General features: G+C 42.8%; 1 protein-coding gene across 2 annotated transcripts in view; it reads left to right on the forward strand.

The window, feature by feature from the left end:
• epha6 (eph receptor A6) overlaps positions 1 to 25,046 on the forward strand; it is a 647,719-nt gene that overhangs the window by 459,471 nt on the left and 163,202 nt on the right. The gene's annotated exons all lie outside the window — the stretch shown is intronic.

Raw genomic sequence — 25,046 nt, forward strand, 5'->3', positions numbered from 1 at the left:
ATGCTTGTGCAAAGCTTATTCACATAGTGCACTATGAACCAAAATGAAAATTGGGTATGCGTGTCATGGGACCTCAGAGCCGGTCCCAGGACCTTCCCGACAGAATCTCAGCTCCGCAGCCGCCATTGTGGCCTCAGAGCTCGCAACCCCAAAAACCTGTCCTGCGCCGCCCCCTCTCTCTCTATCTCTCCCCCCCAACCCGCCACCACTGGGGATTGGACCCAAAGTTTGGGAAGCTCTGCTGTAAGTCTTGATAGAATTCACTTTTGGTTTCATGAGAGTTTTGGCAAGGAAACTAATAATGGTAAAATACTTCTTAAGAGATAACTGAAGACTTACAGGCATGAGGTAGTCATTGACTGTTTTAGAAAGACTTTCAAAGGCGAGGTGGTGGTATAGTGGTATTGTCACCAGACTAGTAATCCTCTGGGGACCCAGGTTTGAATTCCATCACTGCAGATGGTGGAATTTAAACCCAATAAAACATTTGGAATTAAAAGTCTAATGATGACTATGAAACCATTGTCAATTGTCATCAAAACATGTGATTCCAAACCCACAGCAACGTGGTTGACACTTAAATGTCCTCGGAAATAGTCTAGAAAACCACTCCGTTATATTCAACCCTGCGAAGAAAACACGCAGGAATGAAACAGGATCTATCACTTGGCACCGTCCCAGGCACCAGAAACGACAATGTCAAACTCGGCTCCTGTTGACCCTGCAAAGTCTTCCTCGCTAACATCTGGGGGCTTGAGCCAAAATTGGGAGAGCTGTCTCATAGGCTAGTCAAGCAATAGCCTGATGTAGTCATAGCCACAGAATCATTCTTTAATATTGTCCCAGACACCACCATCACTATTCCTGTTGAACAGCACTTGGAGGAAGCATTGAAGGTGGCAAGGGTGCAAAATGTACTCTGGGTGGGGACTTCACTGTCCATCACAGACCAAGCTAGCCGGGTCCTAAAGGATATAGCTGTTAGACTGGGACTGTGGCAGGTGATGAGGGAGCCAACAAGAGGGAACAACATACTTGACCTCATCCTCACTAGGCCCAGCATATCCTCACTCTACCATTACCAGGGACCAACCCTGGTTCAATGAAGAGTGCAGGAGGGCATCCCAGGAGCAAGACCAGGCATATCTAAGAATGAGGTGTCAAGTTGGTGAAGCTACAACACACGACTACTTGCATGTCCAACAGCGTAAGCAGCAAGAAATATAGAGAGTTAAGCGATTCCACAACCAAAGGATCAGATCTATGTTCTGCAGTCGTGCCATGAATGGTGGTGGACAATTAAATGACTGGAGGAAGAAGCTCTACAATTATCCCTATGCTCGATGATGGAGGAGTCCAATATATCTGTGCAAAAGATAAGACTGAAGCATTTACAACAATCTTCAGCCAGAAGTGCCAAGTGGATGACCCATCTCAATCTCCTCTGGAGGTCCCCAGCTTCACAGATGTCAGGCTTCAGCCAATTCAATTCACTCCATGTGATAGCAAGAAATGGCTGAAAACACTGGATACTGCAAAGACTATGGGCCTTGACAATACCCCAGCAGTAGGACTGAAGATTTATGCTCCAGAACTAGCCACATCCTTGGCCAAGCTGTTCCAGTACAGCTTCAATACTGGCAACTACCCCACAATGTGGAAATTGTCCAGGTATGGCATCAAGGAGTCCTATCAAACTGGAGTAAATGGGAATCGGGCAAAACTCTCCATATCATGTTCAGCACCATTTGCAACTCCTCAGAAATGGAAACAGTTCAACTGCAAATGCAGCAAGACCTGGACAATATCCAGGCTTGGGCTGAAAAATAGCAAGTAGCATTCATGTCACAAATGTGTCAGGCAATGACTGTCTCCAATAAGAGAGAATCTAACCATCACCCTTGACATTCAATGGCATTGCCATCACTGAATCCCCCACTATCAACACCCTGGGGGTTACCATTGACCAGAAACTCAATTATTATAGCCACATAAATACTATATCTAGAATTGCTAGTCATAGCATAGGAGGCCTGTGTAATTAACCTCCTGACTCCCCAAAGCCTGTTCACCATCTACACGGCATAAGTCAAGAGTGTAATGGAATACTCTCCACTTGCCTGGATGTGTGCAGTGCCAACAACACTTAAGAAGCTCGACACCATTCAGGACAAAGCAGCCCACTTGATTGTTACCCCATCCACAAACATTCAATACCTCCACCACTGACAGTAGCAATGGCAGCTGTATGTTACATGGGCGGCATGGTAGCACAGTGGTTAGCACTGCTGCTTCACAGCTCCAGGGACCTGGGTTCGATTCCCGGCTTGGGTCACTGTCTGTGTGGAGTTTGCACATTCTCCTCGTGTCTGCGTGGGTTTCCTCCGGGTTCTCCGGTTTCCTCCCACAGTCCAAAGATGTGCGGGTTAGGTTGATTGGCCATGTTAAAATTGCCCCTTAGTGTCCTGAGATGCGTAGGTTAGTGGGATTAGTGGGTAAAATATGTAGGGATATGGGGGTAGGGTCTGGTTGGGATTGTGGTCGGTGCAGACTCGATGGGCCAAATGGCCTCTTTCTGTACTGTAGGGTTTCTATGATTTCTATGGTTTCTATGACATCTACAAGTTGCACTGCAGGAACTCACCAAGGTTCCTTAGGCAGCACCTTCCAAGCCCACAACCACTACCATATAGAAGGACAAGAGCAGCAGAGACCTAGGAACACCACTACCTGTAGGTTCTCCTCCAAGTCACTCATCATCCTAACTTGGAAATATATCACTGTTCCTTCATTGTCGCTGAGTTAAAATACTGCACTTCCCTTCCTAACAGCACAGTGGATGACCTACCTCTGACTACAGTGGTTCAAGAAGGCAGCTGACCACCAACTTCTCAAGAGCAACTAGGGGTGGGCAATAAATGCTCGCCTAACCAGTGACACCCATATCCCATCAAATGAATTCTTAAAAAGTAGTGGTAATGCCACTGGACTAATAATTCAATGGCCCAGGCTAATGCTGGGACATGGGTTCAAAGCCGACAGCTGGTGGAGTTTCAATTCAATTAAAATTCTGGGATATAAAGCCAGTCCCAGTAATGGTGACCATGAAACTATCATTGATTGTCCTAAAATTCCAACTGGTTCACTAATGACCTTTAGGAAGAGAAATCTGCCATTCTTTCTGGTCTGGCCTACATGTGACTTCAGACCCATAGCAATGTGGTGTGTCTTAAATGGCTAATCAAGCCGTTTGGGTGGCACAGTGGTTAGCACTGCTGCTTCACAGCTCCAGGGACCCGAGTTCGATTCCTGGCTTGGGTCACTGTCTGTGTGGCGTTTGCACATTCTCCCCGTCTCTGTGTGGGTTTCCTCCGGGTACTCTGGTTTCCTCCCACTGTCCAAAGATGTGCGGGTTAGGTAGATTTGGCCATGCTAAATTGCCCCTTAGTGTCCTGGGATGCGTAGATTAGAGGGATTAGCGGAGTAAATATGTGGGGTTATGGGGACAGGGCCTGGGTGGGATTGTAGTCGGTGCAGACTCGATGGGCCGAATGCCTTCCTTCTGCACTGTAGGATTCTGTAGTTAAACCTCAGTTCAGGAGCAATTAAGGATGGGCAACAAACACTGGCCATGCCCACATCCCATGAAAGAATAAAAAAGTTCAGATATCATGTTGGATTTCAAAGCAAAACCAGTAAATCAGCTTCCCTCTACCTTTTTAGAATGCCTTTGGTTTAATTTACACCAGTCTCCATCAGCTGACCTTCAGTTAAAAGGATTTCTCTCAGAATAACAATAACCACATCATGCCATTTTGGTTTGCTATCGTTCAGTATTCTTCTCCTTTCAAGTGTACTTATTGATTTAGTGGTCTGAAGTGATCTTATTGAATGGCAGAGCAGGCTTAACCTCCAAACAATCACACATAGCTGTATTTCCTTGAAAAAGTAGAGGAAAAAATGGGAGGGCAGGTTGTCCCCCACATCCAAATTCGCGGAGCAGCATAGAGCAGAAGTTTGGCAGTATTTGTGTTCATCTCTGATGAAGGGTCATCCAGACTCGAAACGTTGGCTCTATTCTCTCTCCACAGATGCCGTCAGACCTGCTAAGATTTGCCAGCATTTTCTGTTGTTGTTTCAGATTCCAGTATCCGCAGTAACTCCTTTAGCTTTTGTGTGCAAGGAAAGTAGAAAAATATGTAAAAAGATAAAAAAAACAGACATTGATGGAAAATAAATAAAACATAAATTGCATTACCCTTTACTTAAACAGAACAAAAAGTCAGTGGGAAAGTTCTGTCCCTGACAACTGTTCGGGTTTTCAGCCTTTTGCATTAATTTATTGGAAACTGGGACATCATTCCTCTGGACGCCAGTTATTACAATTTAGCCACACCTAGTAAGAGAAGATATCTTCCTCTCAGAGGGAATACACACCAGTGGTGTCGAGTAGAAAGATGCAAATTCAAGCTGCAGGCGAAATATAACTCGCAACCTAAGTAATCTGGTGTTCAGATTTCAAGCAGCTCATGTTTGTGCTTATATCCCTTGTGCTTCATTCAATTCCTCTTTGAATTTCATGAAGGAAAGGCGTGTTATTAGCAATATGGCTTAATTGATGCAAATCCTATAACATGAAAAGATAAATGGGATGGGGGTTTATTCATCATTTCCTTCCCATTTATTATCACCTTCTCAGAGAAAGAAATTACGGGTTATTTTAACCCTGTCCACTCAATGGAATCTGAGCAAATGGACAGTTACTGTTGCCTGTGGGATTCACCCACCCTTTTTCCCAGCTGTCTCACATGGCTACTATGTTTAACCTGCTATTCCAAATAGATGAAAAACTGATATAAATAAATATGCACATCAGTCTTCGATAACTTCATCGGGGCTGACTGATTATCTTACTGTGAGCCTCTGTGGGAAGGTGGTTGTGGATTTCCCACCTGATCCACCTATAACTGGAGCCAGAAGGAGATGTACCTTACTCCGCTGGGACTCATCGACCGTTCCTGGTCAATTTTGGCAGAATGTCGGCAGTGGCATCCTGTCATATAAGAACATAAGAACTAGGATCAGGAATAGGTCATCTGGCCCCTCGAGCCTGCTCCGCCATTCAATAAGATCATGGCTGATCTTTTTGTGGACTCCACTCCACTTACCCGCCCACTCACCGTAACCCTTAATTCCATCTTGCAGTTTGCCAGCTGATGGGAAAGTGTTCACGGACATGCCGTTAAGCTCAGGGAGTTAAAGTGCTGGCTTCTGGAATGCCACATGCGACCGGATATGCCTAGCCTGCTTGAAAGTGGGCACTCTTTCTCTACATCCTAGCTATGACTGTGACACTACATTCTGCACTCTCTCTCCTTTCCTTCTCTATGAACCGTTTGCCTTGTTTCTATAGCATGCAAGAAGCAACACTTTTCACGATATGCTAATACATGTGACAATAAATCAAATCAAATCTTACCAAATGAAGTCTCGGGTCTGGATATTAACCAGTGTGAATTATGTAGGTGGGTTTCCCTGCTTGCTCTGAAAGATTAACTTTGCAGCGTGAGTCTTTTGGCTTTCCCAGTCTGATTGGCAGCTTGCAAGATTGGAAAGCTAAGGGCAACCTCCCCTCGGCCGTTGGGGGGAACCCTAGATGATTTCTAAGCCAGAATCTAGCAGCTAGCGAGTATACCACAGTGTCTTCTGTCCCTTTAAGCAACAAGACCAATCGAAGCTTCCAATCTGATTGCTGGCAGCCCTTCAGTGCCAGCAGTGATACCAGGAGTGGTGGCCGCTGTTAAAGCTGTACCTAGCCAGCAGAAGCAGCATGGATGCCACCCTCGAACCAAGTAATTGGAATTGGGTAGCCAGAGGAGCGCGGTTGGTGAGGACAGTTGTTAAGAACAAAGAACAATACAGCACAGGAACAGGCCCTTTGGACCACCAAGTCTGTGCCGATACAGATGTCTCTCTAATCTAACATTTTCTTTCCTCTACGTGGTCCATAACCCTCTATTCCCTGCCTATTCATGTATCTATCCAGCTGCCTCTTGGTATAGAATCTGCTTCCACCACCTCCTCTGGCAGCGCATTCCAGGCATTCACCACCCTCTGTGAAAACCTTGCCCCTTACAGCGCTCTTAAATTTTCCACTTCTCACTTTCAACCTATGAATCATAGAATCATACACTGCAGAAGAGGCCCTATTAGTTGGAAACACCTGAACTCCCACCTAATCCCATCTGCCAGCACTTGGCCTATAGCCCTGAATGTTATGATGTGCCAAGTGCTCATTGGAGGATGTGAGTGAACCCGCCTCTACCACCCTCCCAGGCAGTGCATTCCAGACCATCACCATCCTCTGGGTGAAAAAGTTTTTCCTCACATCCTTCGTAGACCTTCTGCCCCTCACCTTGAACCTATGTCCCCTCGTGGCTGACCCTTCAACTAAGGAGAATAACTTCTCCTTATCCACTCTGTCGATGTCCCTCATAATCTTGTACACCTCGATCAGGTCGCCCCTCAGTCTCCTCTGCCCCCGAGTAATTGACCCTTCGACCCTGGGAAAAAGACTCCGACTATCCACTCTATCCAAGTCTGTCATAATCTTGTAAACCTCTATTAGGTCCCCCCTCATCCTCCGATGCTCCAATGAAAACAATTCAAGTTTGTTCAACCTTTCTTCATAGTCCATATCCTCCAAACCAGGCAACATCCTGGTAAATCTCTTCTGCACCCTTTCCAATGCATCAACATCCTTCCGGTAGTGTGGTAACTAGAATTGGACACAATACTCCAAATGCAGCCTAACCAAAGTCTTATACAGCTGCAACATGATTTTCCAATTCCTACACTCAATGCCCCGACTGATGATGCCATACACCTTCTTGACCACCTTGTCCACCTGAGTTGCCACCTTCAGAGAACTGTGGATCTGCACACCTAGATCCCTCTGTATGCTAATATTTCTAAGGGCCCTACCATTTACTGTATACTTTCCTTCTGCTGTAGACCTTCCAAATCGCATCATCTCACATTTTTCTGGGTTAAATTCCATCTGCCATCTTTCAGCCCAGGTCTCCAGTTGATTTATATCCTGCTGTATCCTCTGACAATCCTCCTCACTATCCGCTACTCCCCCAATTTTTTTATCAGCTGCAAATTTACTAATCAGACCACCTACATTTTCCTCCAAATCATTTATTTATGTATATTATATCCAGCACTGATCCTTGTGGAACACCGTTTTCGCAGACCTCCAATTAGAAAAGTACCCTTCCACTGCTACTCTCTGCTTTCTATGCCCAAGCCAGTTTTGTATCCATCTTGCCAGCTCACCTTGGATCCCATATGTGTTCACCATCTATATCAGCCTGCTATGAGGAACCTTATTGTAGGCTTTACTAAAGTCCATGTATACAACATCCACTGCCATGCCCTGGTCAATTTGTTTTTGTCACCTTCTCAAAAAACTCAATCAAGTTTGTGAGACACGACCTCCCCTTCACAAAACCATGCTGCCTATTGCTAATAAGCCTATTCTCTTCCAGATGTGAGTACATCCTGTCCCTAAGAATCTTCTCCAATAACTTCCCCACCACTGATGTAAGGTTCACAGGCCTGTAATTTCCCAGATTGTCTCTTCTGCCCTTCTTAAACAGAGGAACAATGTTAATACTCTCCAATCCTCTGGTACCTCGCCCGTAGCTAGGTAGATACAAAGATCTTGGCCAAGTCCTCAGCAATTTCTTCCCTCGCTTCTCTTAGTATTCTGGTATAGACCCTATCTGTCCCCTCCATGGGTCACAAAATGCCTGAGGGCACATCTTAGAGCCTGCCCACCAGTGGCAAATGCCAGTGGAGGCAAGAACAGGCCCTTAATTGGTTACTTGGGTAGTGCAATTTCTCTCTGGGTGAGTGGGTTACCCTCCATCTTCCCCACTGCTCCTCCACTTCCTCCTGATTTTACACTCATCCACCTCCAGCTCCTATCCTGCTCCTGCAGGCTCCATAAAATTCAGCTCATAAATGCACTCTGGAGCAGGATACAGTTACAGGTAGGTCTGACCCCACTGCTATGGATCTAATGTGAGGGGAGTTATCTTCATCTCACTTCGAACGCTAGATTTCCCAGAGCCTGTGAGACCTACCCATCCATACTAAAACCTACAAAGCACATCACATTAGTGTCTGTCAGTGTCTTTGTAAAATTTAGGCTGCCAACTCAACTCCTGGGATCGAATTGACTGCCTTTCCCTATTCCAGCCTCCATAAAATCCAGTAGGAGCTGGGTTAGGATAGCGGTTCATACTTTAAAGATTTTAAAATCCACACTGAACCTAGTCACCCTACCCCCCCCCCCCCCCCCCCCCCCCCACCCCGTCCCCAATTCTTGTCTGCTGAAATTCAACCAGTCAATAAATCAACATCTGATTTTACTATGTAAGGTGAATGAACAGTATACAACCTACAAACATACAAAGTGGAGCAGAAGTAGGCCATTTGGCCCTTCGCGCCTGCTCCACCATTCAACAAAATCGTGGTTGGTCTTTTCGTGTTTGAACTTCCATGTTCCCATCTATCCCTGATAATCTTTCTGTGGTGATTTGTTGTAATTGTCTTTTATGGGAAACGCAGCGAAGTAAGGGTCACCTGGCTTGGGGAACCAATTGGAGACTCGGGGTGGATAATCGCCCCAGGAGGTGGAGTCCTCTCTTAGGCAGAGAAACCTGTGGGGACTTAGGTGCATCCATGCAGCTGTTGTTGGCTGCTGAACAATTTTTATTAGTAAATCCTTTTTGTTTTCGCTACTGGAGTCAATTAAATAACTACCATTTTGGACAACTTATTTTATTTGTCACTGAAGCTCACCATAGCCTTCTGCAGCCAACATCTGTGGTCTAAACTGGCAGTTTTATAGTTGAAAATGCTTTGCATTATCTTGTATGTTAACCCTTTACATTATTTTTCGTAGTAATATAAGGTATGAGTTAAAGTTGAACAGACAGAGTAGCTATTGAATAACATGAAATCTAGGAACATAGGATTTAGGATCTGGTGCAGATCGTTCAACTTTGAGCCAATCCACAATACAATAAGATCATCACTGATCTAGCTGTGGTCTCAATCTACTTTTCTGTCTGCCCCTTATAACCCATGACTCCCTTGTTTATCAATAAGTTGCCTAAATTTGCCTTGAATGACTCAGCCTTCACTGCTTTCTGGGGATGAGTATTCCACATTCTAATGACCCTTTGAGGGAAAAAAACATTCTTCTGCTCTCCATTTTTAAAAGTTGCCAAGTGAATCTCAAATTATGTTCCCTGTTTCGAGTCCTCCAAGTGGAAACATCCTCCCAGTATCTTCCCTATCAAGTCCCCTCAGGATCTTACATGTTTCAATAAGATCACCTCTCATTGCTCTAAACCCCAATGGGTATAGGCCCTACCTGTTCAACCTTTCTTCATAAGATTAGCCCTTCATCCCAGGAATGAGTCGAGTGAACCTTCTCTGGACTGCTAATGCAATCATATCTTTTCTCACATAAGGAGACCAGACTGTACATAGTATTCCAGATGTGGTCTCATGATTGCTCTGTGCAGCTGAGTGTAACTTCCCTACTTTTATATTCCATTCCCCTTTGACTAAACATCTTCATTCCATTTGCCTTCCCAATCACTTGTTGTACCTGCATACTAACTTTATGCGATTCATATACCAGGACACCAAGATCCCTCTTATACTATCGAGTTCTGCAGTCTCTCTCTGTTTAAATAGTATATTGTTTTTCTATTCTTCTTGCCAAAGTGGGCAAGTTCACATTTTTCACACCTTATTCTCCATCTGCCACATTTTTGCCCATTCACTTAACCTATCTCTATCCTTTTGCAGATTCTCGACCTTCACTTGGCAACACACTTTCCCACCTATATTTTTGGTATCATTGGCCAATTTGGCAATCATACACTTTGTGCATTCATCCAAATCATTGATGTAGATCATAAATAGTTGAAGCCACAGCTCTGATCCCCGTGGTATTCCACACTCTAGCTTGCTAACTTGAAACATATCCATGTATCCCTATTCTCCTGTTTGCTGACTAATTCTTTATCCATGCTCATTTGTTACCTTCTACATCATGTAATCTTATCTAGTGTAGTAACCTTTGGTGTGGCACCTGCCTTCTAGAAATCCCAAGTACACCACATCTACAGGTTCCCCTTTATCCACCTTGCTTGTTGCTTACTCAAAAAACTCAATTAGTAAAACACTATTTCCTTTCACAAACCCATGATACCTCTACCTGATCAAATTATGAATTTTTGTAACCACCTTAACAATGTATTCTAGCACTTTTGCTATGACAGATGTTAGATTAAGAAATAGAAACCCTACAGTACAGAAAGAGGCCATTCGGCCCATCGAGTCTGCACCGACCACAAACCCACCCAGGCCCTACCCCCATATCCCTACATATTTACCCACTAATCCCTCTAACCCACTGGACACTAAGGGCAATTTTTAGCATGGCCAATCAACCTAACCCGCACATCTTTGGCCACCAAAGTGGCTTGTAGTTTCCTTTTTTCTGTCTTTTTTTTTGAATAAAGGTGTTAAATTAGCTATTTTCCAATCCACTGGAACAATTCCAGAATCTAAGGAATTTTGGAAGTTTATACCAATGAATCTACAATCCCTGCAGCCACTTCTTTTAGGACCCTGGGATGCAGGCCATCTGGTTCTCAGGACCTATCAACCTTTAAGCCTCATACTTTTCTCAGCATCTTTTTCTTGGTGATGTCATAGAATCATAGAATCATAGAAACCCTACAGTGCAGAAGGAGGCCATTCGGCCCATCAAGTCTGCACCGACCACAATCCCACCCAGGCCCTACCCCCACATATTTTACCCGCTAATCCCTCTAACCTACGCATCTCAGGAGTCTAAGGGGCAATTTTTAACCTGGCCAATCAACCTAACCCGCACATCTTTGGACTGTGGGAGGAAACCGGAGCACCCGGAGGAAACCCACGCAGACACGAGGAGAATGTGCAAACTCCACACAGACAGTGATTGTTTTAAGTTCCTCCTAAATACGTTTAGAAACTCTTACTTTCTGCTTTTATATTACCAGCTAGCTTTCTCTCATTCCCTTCTTTCTCCCTCTTTATTATTTTCTTCTCGTCATTCTTTGCTGAAATTTGACCTATCTTTGGACCCACCACTAATCTTTGCAGATTTCTACAGTGTTGCTTTCAATTTGGCACTATCTTGAACTTCCATCTTCAGTCATGGATGATGCATCCTTTTCAAAGAGTCTTTCTTTCTCACTGGGATAAATCTTTGCTGAGAGTTGTTAAGTATCTCCTTAAAAGCCTGCTCTCTGAAATATATATTTATATTGCAATAGATATGTCATAAATATATTTTAGAAATTGTACATCGACAATTTTACAGGGGTTTGTAGTAAACAGTTCACTCTTCAAGTGCTCTTCCTCTCTCCTTTAAACCTGCAATCTCCTCAAAAATCCAACTCTTAACCGCACCATACAAATTATCATCCAATCTCCATTTTCTTTTCAAAGACCCCCAATTTATTGTTGTCACCCAAATCTGTTCCCAACTTTTTCAGAATTCCATTTTTGAATCCTTCCAATCCAATTTGCACCCCTGCTACCATAGCAAAATGGTTCTTAAAATTGCAAATGACATCCCATGTGATAAAGGTAAAGCCTTTGATGCACTTGACCACACCATTCTCTTCCAATGCTTTTCCATTGTTGTCCAGCTAGCCGGGACTGCTCTCACCTGGTTCCATCGTCATCTGTCTAATCATGGCCAAAGAATGACATGAAATGGCTTATCTTCCTGTTCCGGCATTGGTGCCTCGAGTATCTCCACCATCTATCATGTCTCTTGACGTGCTGCCTCTGAGCAACACCATCTGAAGGTACAGCATTAGCTTTTACATGAAAGCGAACAACACCTATCTCTGCCTCACTAACACCTCTCTTGATTCCTCCACTGTTGCTAAGTTATCAGACTGGTTATCAGACTGTTTATCCGACATCTAGTACTGGATGAACATAAATTCTTCCAATTAAATATTGGGAATATAAATCGGGGGTACACTAATTTCTTGAACAGGATGTTACATTTATTCTGGGGGGGGGAGATTTCTTACTGCTCCATTAGCAGCTTCTTGAGTTTCCTCTCATTCTGCATGGCAGACCTAGTTCTTAAAGTCCTGCTGCAGGTCTGTATTCCACCATATCTGCTGCAGTTATTGATGTAGAACAAGAAATCACATGTTGATGTTGCATCTCGGAAACGTTTGACACATTTCAAGACAGTAGAAGCCAACAGAAGAATGGGGTTCTTCCATCCTCCCCAAGGGGTTTGGTTGTACATCCTCGCTGGCTCACAGTTCTTCATTGTCTTCATAGCTTGCTCTTGAAATGGGTCTTGATACCCAAAGCTGTGTGTTTCCATGGGCAATATGTCTGGGCAGGTCTGCAGTGCCATCCATTGAGGAACTTTCCAGAAAAGGTCAACTTACAATTCCAAACATCAAGTGACTCATGGCCATATTTAGTTAGTACATTTCTTATCTTTAAAAAGAAAGGTCCCTTTTAAACAGTTCAGTATGTTTTTGGTTAGCTGGTGAAATTGTCCATTGATCAGTCACAATTTCCCTTTGTCATGCCAACAACTCTTGCCATGAGGTATGTGGTGACCAGTTAAGAAGCAGAAGTTGATGAAAGAAGGGAGGATGCAACCAACATAGCCCAGTCCAACTAAGCTGACCATGATTGGCTCATCTGACTATGATACCAGTAAATATAACTCCAATCCCCCACTCACCAATTATCCTACACCTTACCACTGGGACTCTCCATATGAATATATGAACCAGAACTTAATTTTCCAATTCACTTCAGCTTAGCTCTGCTTTCATGCCCTCAATCACCCTCATTTAAGTTTAAAACACTAGTCTTTAACACACTCTTCTTTCCCTCAAACTGAATGTAAAATTCAATTGTATTATGATCACTGCTCAGCGTTGACTTTGCTAGAATGCTAGAAGTCACCAAACATGCAAAAACAACATCCTTAGACCTAGCTGCACAATACAGTCATTTAAGTTACCAAGTAGTATGAAACCTGCTTGTCCCCTGCTTCAGAAGCAACGAGTGCAGGGTATTCCCACATTGTGCCTGTTTTTGTGCCCTGTTCAATTTCACAGTCATGGTCTTCTTGTCAATATTCCAGCATCAGTGAGCTCCCAACCTTGGCTACGAAGTCAAGGAACTGAGTGGAGATATGGGCCAGAAGGCGAACCACTTCACACTGTTGTCACAGGCCTTCCAGTGGTTAGTTCAGAGAAGGTTGTGACACAGAGCAAGCTAATTACATCTGCTGCAATTTTATTTTTGTAGTGATACTCAGGATGAACGTGCCAGTCTACTGCACTGTTTTCTATGACTAAAACCCAAAATACAAATTTGAAAGCATGCATTTGAAAGCTTTTGAAATTTTCCTCATCATTTTGTAAGTCTTTCCTACAACCAAAACAATATGGTCTTCTGACATTTCTGGGCGAGTTGATGAGGTGAGATTGAATTTCTGTAATTTTTTAAAAAGTTTTTCCAATTGTTAGATATATGATCTGTCATGTTCAATTTTGCTGGGAGTGACACATTAGTAAATTTACAGAACTGAACAGTAATTGAATTCCTGATGTTTAATATTTTAATTTTTGGTTTTAGAATTACATTTTAAGCTGTTACAGCGGCTCAGAGCAGAATACGGTTGAGCAAATATTGTATAATGTCTGAATGTTATCACCTTAGAGCAGGCTCACAGTCGACTGAACTGAAAGCAAAGGGAGCTGTAGGAAGTTAACCTTCCTGACTCTTTCTTCCCTCCGTATCTCCTTTGACAACATTTTGGCAGATACCAAATGAATTGCTTTCAATTTGACACCATTTGGCACTCATTAAGCTGAGTTAGTAACAAACCAGAAAAGACAGCCAGCTTCAACTATCTGCATTGCAAATTTCTGGCTGGGATTCTCTGGTCGGAGACCAACAAAATACCTGGAAAACTGCCGCAAGTAGCTGAAGACAAACAGCAAGCGATTAGAAGAATGGCAAGGAAATTCAGGAACCTGATTTACATTCACCCAAAAGATTATAGATCACAGCTCACCTGAGATCTTTCGTACTTAACTATTGATTGACTGCTGCCTCTCAGCGCCAGGAACCCAGGTTCAATTCTGATCTCGCATTTCTGTCTTTGTGGAGTTTGCACGTTCTCCCCATGTCTGCGTGGGTTTCCTCTGAGTGTTCTGGTTTCCTCCCACACTCCAAGGATGTGTGGGTTAGGTTGATTGGCCATGCTAAATTGACCCATGGGCTGTGATTTTACAGTCTCGCTCATCCCGAAACCGTAAAATCCCACCCAAGGTCAACCCCCCCCCCCCCTTCTGCTTGCTCCGATTCCCATGGCGGGCGGGACAGTAAATTTCCAGCATTGGTGTCAGGAGGAATTAACAGGATAAATATGTGAGGTTACGGTAATAGGGCCGAGGCGGGATTGTGGTCGGTGCAGGCTTCATGGGCCAAATGGCTTCCTTCTGCACTGTAGTGATTCTATGATTAAATTACATCAATATTGATAAATGCATTTTAAAATGTATGGTGCTAGGCTGCCTATTGTCGTTACCTAACAGAAGATGCATCATGACACCATAAAGACAGGTTATCAACATTTTTCAATATTTGCTGAGGAAGGAGTGGCACAGGAGAATTTTCAGATGGACAACCTTCATTAATAGGGAATGGGGAGGATAGGCTGAGGCTGTATTAATACATTGCCCAAAATATATGTATCTCTTTAAAAGCTGGACAACAGTTTGTACTCAGAATCAAAATGTCTGTAAATTTCATTTACATACAAAATTTAAAAGAAACATGCGTGTTTTACTGAGAAGTTATTTATTGTCACATTAATGGATTTTTAAAAACCATGGAATTACACACAGAAATATTGAGCTTTTAAAAAGACCTGAGTTTTATTTTTAAAAATGGACACAATCCCAAAGATGGCTAAGAATGTACACACAAGCCACTGGCATGTACTGGAGGGTGATTCTCCAAGGGGCAATAGAACCCCTCCCTGTTTCTAGACAAGGCACTTCTGAAAGCATCCAGAGACTGATTACTACTATCGCTGGTAAAGACAAAGGGACATAATGGCCATGGCGTCTGAATCGATCCTGCGACTAATACCTAGATGAATTTGTGGATTCGTCAATAACTTGGAATGCACAGAGAATGGGTTCAGAGCCAGCAAAGAAAGCTGCCCCAATGTCTATCTGTGTGTGCTCTGTGAAAATAAGCAGCTGGAAATTTTCACACTGAAGGTGTGTGTCACAATAACACAAATAGCCAGCTGTGCTCCTGCAAAATAACCATGGCTAATCCCATCTAACCTACACATCTTTGGACACTAGGGAACCACTTAGCATGTCCAAGCCACCGAACCTGTAACCATTTTGCAGGTGTATCTCGAATCTCTCTCTCTCTGACTGTGGAAGTCAGCCCCAGCCAGCAAAAGGATCGTAGCTGGAAAGACACCTCAAGAGTTTCTTTGCCAAAACGCAGAACACTGGAATCAAAGAACCCACTATTCGCCTGCTGAAGTCAACTCTCCTGGAATCTCGAGTCATAACATCCACAACACTTCTTCATCTACTCTTCACGAGTCAAGTACTGTTTTGTATACTTTTTTAAAAGATATTTATTTACTTTTAACTCCATTATCCCTTCGAATCTATATGTGTGTGTTCTATCATTCTTCTTTTGGTATTGAAAAGAAATACCATTCTTGCCTTTAGTAATTAATGCACTCTCTCTATTTTAACTCAAGAAAGCCTGGCTCTGATTAAAACATAACTATTGGGTTTGGGAAAAGGTACCTATGGAAAATCGAACCTTGTTAGATTGAGTCTTGTTGCGACAAGCAGAGGGGGTTGAATAAGACAGAGAGAGAACCAGTTCATCCTTCCTCGTTCGGGTTAGTAACAATTTGGGTGTAGCCGGAGAGTGACAAATAGAAGGGTCTCGCCCAGTTCAACAACTTTTGAGGAACCTCACCTGGAGGTGCTTGTAACAGTATTTGTGCCACTTTAGAAATATAGACAAAAAGAAAATTGGAAACCTGGCTATTTAAATAAAACCCTTCTTTCTCATAAAATCTCCCAGAGTTCAGACGGATGTTCAACTTTTTTAAAATCATTTTGATGCTTTTTTTAATGCTTTCTAAACTGATGGAGAGTATTTTTTTCAAATTTCTGATAATAAAAGCACTTGTTAAATGTTAATTGGATAGTTTCCTCCTCCAGTAGCAATTAGTTAGTAATTAAGTTTTACTGAATTACAGCTAAATGGTACTTAATTGTAATTAAAGATTCAGCATGGTGCTAAATACTGTCTACCACAAATCTTGAAAGTTTTTGGTGCTACTCCAACTTTTAGAAGGGAATGACTGGGAGGTGCGGAGTGTAAGGGTTTTATTAAGAGGTAACGAAGAGGACATAATCATAGAATAATAAGTCTTGTAATCAGGCAGACATAGAATCATAATCATAGAATCCTTACAGTGCAGAAAAAGACATTTGGCCTATTGAGCCTGCGCTGACTCTGACAGAATATCTTACCCGCCCCCCCCCAGCCCTATCCTCATAACCGCATAGATTTACCATGGCTAATCCCATCTAACTTACACATCTTGGGACACTAGGGAACCACTTAACATGTCCAATCCACCGAACCTGTACATGTTTGGACTGTGGGAGGAAACCAGAGCACCCAGAGGAAACCCACGCAGACACAGGGAGAACGTGCAAACTCCACACGAACAGTCGTCCGAGGCTGGAATTGAACCCAGGTCCCTGGAGCTAGTCCCTGGAGACATGATGCATCGGGTTATGGGGATAGGGCCTGGGTTTTTGGTCGGTGCAGACTCGATGGGCTGAATGGCCTCCTTCTGGACTGTAGGATTCTATGCAGTGGAGTGTTATAGTCCTATGTCCAGCAATTTCTGGAGATAACATTGTGATTCTTTCTCTCCACCCCCCCCCCCCCCCCCCCCCCATTAACATGTTATTTTTAAGTCTTTATGATTTATTAAAGACTTTGTCTTTAGATGGTCATTTATAAAGCTGACTATTGGCTGTGCAATCCTATTGCGCCAGTGATATGGGGCTGGGATTTTCTAATCTCGTTCGCCCCACCCTTGCTGCCAGCGAGAACAGAGAATTTGGTGCTCTGCCAAAACTCCATTCACTGAAGCAGCACCGGAAAATCCCAGCTGTGGGCGAGTTCGGAGGTTTTCGGTGATGATTCCAAAGCTACCAAGCACCGAATAAATGGAAAATTCACAAGGCGGGATCTTGAGCCCATGTCCCCTCCAGCGATCTTGCACATGGGCGTGAACCTGATTTTAATATATTTTAATAAATTTGCATCTGTTTATCCACCCCTCACCAAATTATTCCCCCCTCAATAAATTTTCATTTCTCACCAACATAATGTCACATTGGTGAGGTTCTCAACAGGTTTGCACAAATGTAAACCTGCCAGGGAGATCCCACTGGGGGCGCACAGGTCAATATAGCACCCAGGGGAGAGAGGCATAGCTAGGCAATGCCCTGGCAATATCTCTGCACTGCCCCTGGTGCAGGTTGGCACTACCATCCTGTGCCAGGGCAGTGTCAGGGTCAAGATGCATGGTGGGGGGGGAACTCATCTATTTCTGGTGGGAGGGGGTAGTGGGCATTGACGGGGGGGAAGTAGATCCCAGAAACGATTACAGGGATGTGAATGCTGGTGATGATTGGGGAGGAGTGTAAGATTTGTGTTCTGTTCAGGACGTTCTTTAAAGATAGCACCTCGATCTCAGTGGAGCTTGTTTCCAGCTCTAAGAGCCCCCACCGTGCCAGAGTGACAGTGTAAATCACGCCCACTCTTTTATTTCAGACTTGGAGACTCAAACTCTGGTGAAAAAACTGGTCAGTGGAGTTGGAGAGCTTCACACCAGGTTTCTCAACAGAACTGACACTTTATCAATTTGTGGTAAGATTGCTCCACAATCTCATCAAAACTGTATTTTGTATGATCCTAACTTACCAGCGGGGAAGTGCTGGCCTAGTGGTATTATCGCTAGACTGTTAATCCAGAAACTCAGCTAATGTTCTGGGGACCCGGGTTCAAATCCCACAACAGCAGATGGTGGAATTTGAATTCTATAAAAATCTGGAATTAAGAATCTACTGGTGACCATCAAACCATTGTCGATTGTCGGAAAAACCCATCTGGTTCCTGTCCTTTAAGAAAGGAAATCTGCCATCCTTACCTGGCCTGGCCTACACGTGACTCCAAAGCCATAGCAATGTGGTTGACTCTGAACTATCCTCCAAGGGCAACTAGGAATGGGCAATAAATACTAGCCAGCCAGTGACGCCCATGTTCCACGAATGAATTAAAAAAAATAAATAATGCACATGAAATTTTAAAAAAACCTTTGCCAAGTAGAGTGACAACATGCTAGTTCATTTAACTCTCTATTAAAACTGTACAAACTTGATAATTTGGAGGATCACCACACAAGTCCTGCCATAATGCATTCTTTGGGGATGCAGTTTAAATAAACTCAGTACTAATATACATTTATGTAGTTAGAAAAATAAATTGACAGCAAGTTTATATTTAAATTTGGTTAATTACCTCTGCATGTTGTATTGAAAACTTATTTTACAGTCATGTATATCCTGTACAGTTGATATCATAAACAAAAAATCTGGCTGCTCTGGTGTTTGAGGTAAAAAAAAAAGACAAAAAGCCATTGAGGGCAATACAGTGAATTTTAATCTGGTTCAGAGAGCGGTTTTAAGTGAAGAGACTTAAGGCAATTTTAATTCTGCTCTCCAGGGACATCAAGTCCACAGCATGTAAGTGCTCTCAATTTAATTTGACAAAGTTGCTTGGGGAGATTGTGAGGATACACTGTGGGTAATGACAGCTTGTCACTGATACAATTAGGGATTCTTTTCTGAGCTCCAGCTTCTATCATATTTCAACTAGGAGGCCACAATGCTGTCAATAGTAGAATGAGAAAACGATTATTTCCAATGACACAAAGTTAGTGTTTATATACCAGTGTGGCTGGTGGTGCTGTGATTCAGTTCACTGCGGAGTCTGAGTTGCTGTGGCAACATGCACTTTTACACACACGTCGTCACTATGGTTCATAAAGAGGCTCCAGCTTCAGTTCCATTACATGACCTACCAGGAATCTCACCCACTTAAGGAATGCTATTGACGTAAGTTGGAGATATTTACAGGTTGATTATCAACCTGCTTGGCCACATTTTGAACGCATCTTCCTTGGCCATTGGGCCAAAAATCCAGAGCTTCTGACTCAGAGGCAGGGACACTACCTGTATATTCAACAATTAATGTGAGTATTCAGTAACTGTCCCCAACATCAACTGATCTCTACAATGGGAGCTAGGTGGAAAACTGCATCCATGACTTTGGAAATAATGACAGAGACAAATTACAGAGTTTCTCGGGGAAATAAATGGTCTTAATTAGGACTTTTGCTTCATTACAGTACAAGTTATAGGCGTTAATACCAATTTTTAAATTGATAGTGGAGCTGGTGTTAACAGACTAGCTGATCAACTGGACTGCATGCCTTTCATGGAATAATTTATGAAGTTTTATATAGAATCTGTGATTTTCAGCAGCTGGTGAGTCAGAGTTTTACGGCACTGAAAGATGCCTTTTGGCCCATCATGCCTACGCCGACCACCAAGCACCCATCCATTGAAATCTCATTTTCCAGCACTTGGTCCATAGCCTTGCTGTGGCATGTCAAGTGTTCACCTATATGCTTCTTAAATGTTGTGAGAGTTCCCATCTCTATCATCCTATCAGGCAGAGTGTTCCAGATTCCCACCACCCTGTGGGTGTAAAGAGTTTTCCTCAAATACCCTCCAATTCTCCAGTCCATTACCTTAAATGAGGTTTATTCATTGAGCTGTGAGTTCCTTTCCATCACAGAGACACCATCCACTCGACCCCAGGCAGATTTGTGCATTCAAATACTATTTTAAATCTGAGGTTTCAGTACGCTCTGAATATGATAATTCAACTGTAGGATATGTAAGGCCACACTAGCATTGAAATAGTTCATGCTTTTCCAACCAGCAGTATGCCTAAAAAATCTGCTGAAAAAAAAATTGCGTGTTACTGTCAATTAACATTAATCAATCTCACATATTGTTTGGATGTTGTTTGGAAAATAGCAGCGATATTAATTAATATCATACTTTCATATGTTTGATTTCTAGAGCTACAGAAACACTCATTAAGGCTATTAGTGTACGGTAAGTACGAGCTTAAAACTAGAACCCATTGAGAGTGTCAGAGGGAAATTATACGGCTTTCTCTCTCTTATGTCCTCCATCAAACAACTCTGACTTCATATCAATGTAAAATTGTGTTGTGTAATTTGAATGTCAATCTAGAATCAAATTTCGGAAAGTGTTGCAGGACCATCTCCAGAAGAGACTCCCACAACTTAATCTTTGCATCAATTGTAACACAGGTGTGAAGCAACATTTAATAAGACAGCCTGGGTACTTTTTAACTGTCATTTTTAAACATTTGAGAGTAGGTGGACAATTATCAAAGCAGTTGGCTCTCTACTGTCAAAGTTAGCTGGCCAAGAAACTGAGAGCTTTGTGCATGTATCTTCATAGAATCCCTGGAGTATAGAAGGAGGCCATTCAGCCCATCAAGTCTGCACCGATTCTCTCTGTGAGAGTACCTTACCCATGTCCTTTTCCCGCCCTATTCCCTGTAACCCTGCACATTTACCTTGGCTAATCCATCTAACCTACACATCTTGGGACACTAAGGGGCAATTTAGCATGGCCAATCCACCTAAGCTGCACATCTTTGGACTGTGGGAGGAAACCCGGGTTTCCCGGACTGTGAGAAGAAACGCAAACACGGAGCATGTGCAAACTCCACATAGACAGTCACCTGGAATTTAACCCGGGAGCCTGGCACTGTGAGGCAGCAGTGCTAATCACTATGCCACCCTGCCTCCCTTGCACCAGATCCAGAACTCTGCTCGCCATCTCTTAATGCCAGTGACTTTCTTCATGTTAATGGAGAGTTGTCTCTCCTGATGATTCTTCTCCTAAAAGTGGATTAGAAATTAAGTTTCAAAACTTTCTGGGCAATTATTTTACATTATGATTCACATTGGCTGCAGTTACTCTGTGCTGATGGTGACCTGAAGTGATGCTATGCATCACTTGTCTGACTGTGATTGGATGATCATACTCAAATTACATTACAGTTTATTTTGATATTAAGCTCAAACCACTTCATATCAATGCAATCATCAATAGAAACAATGGAAAAACTGGCATCTGTAATTCATTTTATTTAATTACTTGGCATGCACTGTATATAAAAATATACTAAACTCCTAGTTTGAATTAAACTTTCCTTAGAGCTATAAGTAATTATTTATTGTATCCTTCTGATAATTTGAAGTGCATTGTTGGTGACACAGTGGCCAGAATTCTCTGGCTGTCCACTTCCTGCTGCCACTGTAAGAAAAGACGGAGAATTTATTGCTCAGCCAAATCTCTGGTCACTGCAGCGGGACGGGAGAATCCTGGCTGCGCGTGAGGTCAGAGAATCTGGCCCAGTAACTTAAAATCTACAATATGTGATTTATGGGCCAGTGCCAGGAGGCAGTGCCTGGGCAGTGTTGGCAGGGTTGAGTGGAGAGGCTGTCCATTTTAACTCTTGTGCACCAGGGAAGGTGCACTGGTCTTTAAAAAATACGTTGCTGGTGAAGTCTCGATCAGAGCCCACCCCGCTAGCATGATGTCGTGGGACGTGCCCCTTCATGTTATTTGAACTATGTTCCTCAGGATACAATGGAGAAATCATGCCCCCACATTGGGGCTTCAACACCACTTCGCCCACCCCCATCACACTCTGCAAAGAAATGGTAAAATTCTGCCCATTGTGTCAACTTCCTGGCACTTGATATTTCTCCAAAAAGAAATATTCCATCGGTATCAGTCATTGGGCTTATCAAAACATTTAAGCGACTAATGCTATTGCTTGATCAAGATATTCTGTTTGTGATGTCAAACTATTTGAGTATTCTTTTTGCAACTGACGAAAACATCTAAAATTCTTAATTATTAACTGTCATAATTTATAAGAAATTAATATTGTTGCTTATGGAAATTCTAATGCAAAAGCAATAACATTATTCACTTGTGACCAACATGGAGCATTGAGTGATACCAATTCAGATAAGTATAAGAAGATGATTAGCAAATCTAACAACCTGAACGTTATTGATGAATAATTCTTGCAATACTGATACAATTTATGAAATTTGTCATGTTATCTGTTTAATTGGCTTAATTATTTAACAGTATCTTATTGAATAGAAAATGATCCAGCCTTGTGCATTGCAATAGATATTAACATTGCCTCATATTTGGGCGGCCCGGTTGCACAATGGTTAGCACAGCTGCCTTACAGCGCCAGGGACCTGGGTTCGATTCTCGGCTTGGGTGACTGTCTGTGTGCAGTTTGCACGTTCTCCCCATGTCTGTGTGGATTTCCTCCGGGTGCTCTGGTTTCCTCCCACGGTCCAAAGGTGTGCAGATTAGCTGGATTGGCCATGTTAAATTGCCCCTTAATGTCAGGGGCACTAGCTTGGGTAAATGCATGAAGCTGTGGGGATAGGGCCTGGATGGGATTGTGGTCGGTGCAGACTCGATGGGCTGAATGACCTCCTTCTGCACTGTAGGATTCTATGATTCTAATATTGTGCACTATTACAAAATCTTTTTGTTCAGATCATTAGGTCTCTTTTGCAATTAAAGGCATTTTATTAAGGTGGAATTAGAAATCAGAATCTATTGATTCTGAGCTATTAAAAATCTGTTGTAAATACAAGAGTAACTAGTGGTGTACACCATTTTATTCTTATATTTTGTATGTTCTCATTGTTCAACAATGTTTTTAATGTGGGATTATGGGAAAAGGCCTGAGTGGGATTGTGGTCGGTGCAGACTCGATGGGCCGAATGGCCTCCTTCTGCACTGTAGGATTCTATGACTCACTGTTCGATGTCAGAGATCACAATGCATAGTGACAGAATGTACTTACAATTTAAACTGGGTGATAGTATGAAAAATTCTGATCCTGTGATGTGTGGTATTGGCCAGAGCAATGTATGGATGTTAGAAACGCAGTTCAAATAATCTATTTGAATCCTAATCTTACAGGATCACCTCCTGCTTATTCATTTCCCAAGCTGCTTTCCCTGTTGACCTTTTAGAATGAAATTGCTGAATTAGTGCCAATGTCATGAAATAGGAAGGTAGCTTTCTGCTATAAACTTAAGCTAACTGCTTTTAGATTGCTCAAATTCCTATCATTCAGCAGCCTTAAGAGCTCTCAGAGAGAATACTTTCATCTCCTTTGTCCCCATTTAAGCCTGGCTCGCAAAAAATCATCACTGGTGTTCTATTGAATCCATTACCACTGTAATGTGTTTCTTGGCTGAGGTTGTCATTGTGCATAGTTTCTTGAATACTGGCACTTTAATTGCCTTTAAAGGCCCGTTTCATGTTTTCAGGGTGACATAACTTGCTTGTAAGGTTTCCATGGTGAAGATCTAATGGAGATGAAATTGTCAAAGCCATTAGCACAAACTGGGCAATAATTTAGCGAAGCTTGTTTCACATAACATCCAATTTTCTGTTTCATTGAAGTCAATCAAACAAAAAAGAGTGTAAAATCAGCAGCTGATTCATTCTCAGTCTGTTTTATGTCCTTTGTAACCCCTAAACTTGATTATTCCAATTGCTCCTGGCTGGCCTCCCATGTGCATCCCTCTGTACACACACTTGAGATCATCCAAAGCTCTGCCCTCCATGTCCTTAGTAGCATCAAGCCCCAGTCACCCATTATCCCTGTGTTCATTGACCTACCTTAGTTCCCAGTTGAGCAGTGCCTCGATTTTCAAATTTTCATCCTAGTTTTTGAATCTTTCCATGGCCTTGCACACCGCCACATCCCCCCCCCACCCCCCCCCCCCCTCCACACATACACGCATAAATTCCTAGCCTCCCTATCTCTGTGTAATACTCACCAGCCCCACAGCCCACTGAGATGTCTGCATTAATCCAATTCTGCTGTTCTGAACATCCCTGATTTCAATCATTCCTGCAATGGCAGCAATGCCATCAGCTGCCATGGCCTTTACCTCTGGAATTTTCTTCTGCTTCACTTCCTCTCTTACTTTCTTCAAAGTGCTCCTTGAACCTAACTCTCTGTTCGTCAGCTACCTTAATTCTGCTTAAGTGACTTAGTGCCGAGTTTTGTTCGCTACTATGAAGCACCCTGGGATTGTTTACTACATTGAAGACGCTATAGAAATGCAAGTTGTTGGTGCGGATGCCAATGACTTTCACGTCTTCCAATCTATCTTTCTTGTCTGTGAAGCTGTTTTATTTTAGCTCATGACTGCTCTCCTCAGGCAATGCTTAATTAGCAAGAACAATATGGTAAAGTAGAAGAGAAACAAAACCGCGATAGAGGATTTAAATGGCTGGTTCAGACTTGACATGAACGATCTGAGAGGGAACCCTATTGTTACTAATGTGGCGATAAGGAAAGTGGGTCGACCTAGATAACAAAGACCAGCTTTTGTAGCTCAATTGGAAGCAATCCATCTGGTAATCCCTGATAACAGTTTGCAAATGCTGTCAACATTGTAATCAAAAAGGGGGAAAAAAAGCAAGCCAATAAATGATTACACAAAAAAATCAGACTGCGGAGGTGCCAGAGAATGTATTCTAAATCAACATCATAAATATACATAATAGAATGGAAATTCCTGAGCATATTGATTAAAA

The sequence above is a fragment of the Mustelus asterias genome, chromosome 17 (assembly GCF_964213995.1).
Source record: "Mustelus asterias chromosome 17, sMusAst1.hap1.1, whole genome shotgun sequence".
In the NCBI taxonomy this organism is placed as follows: domain Eukaryota; kingdom Metazoa; phylum Chordata; class Chondrichthyes; order Carcharhiniformes; family Triakidae; genus Mustelus; species Mustelus asterias.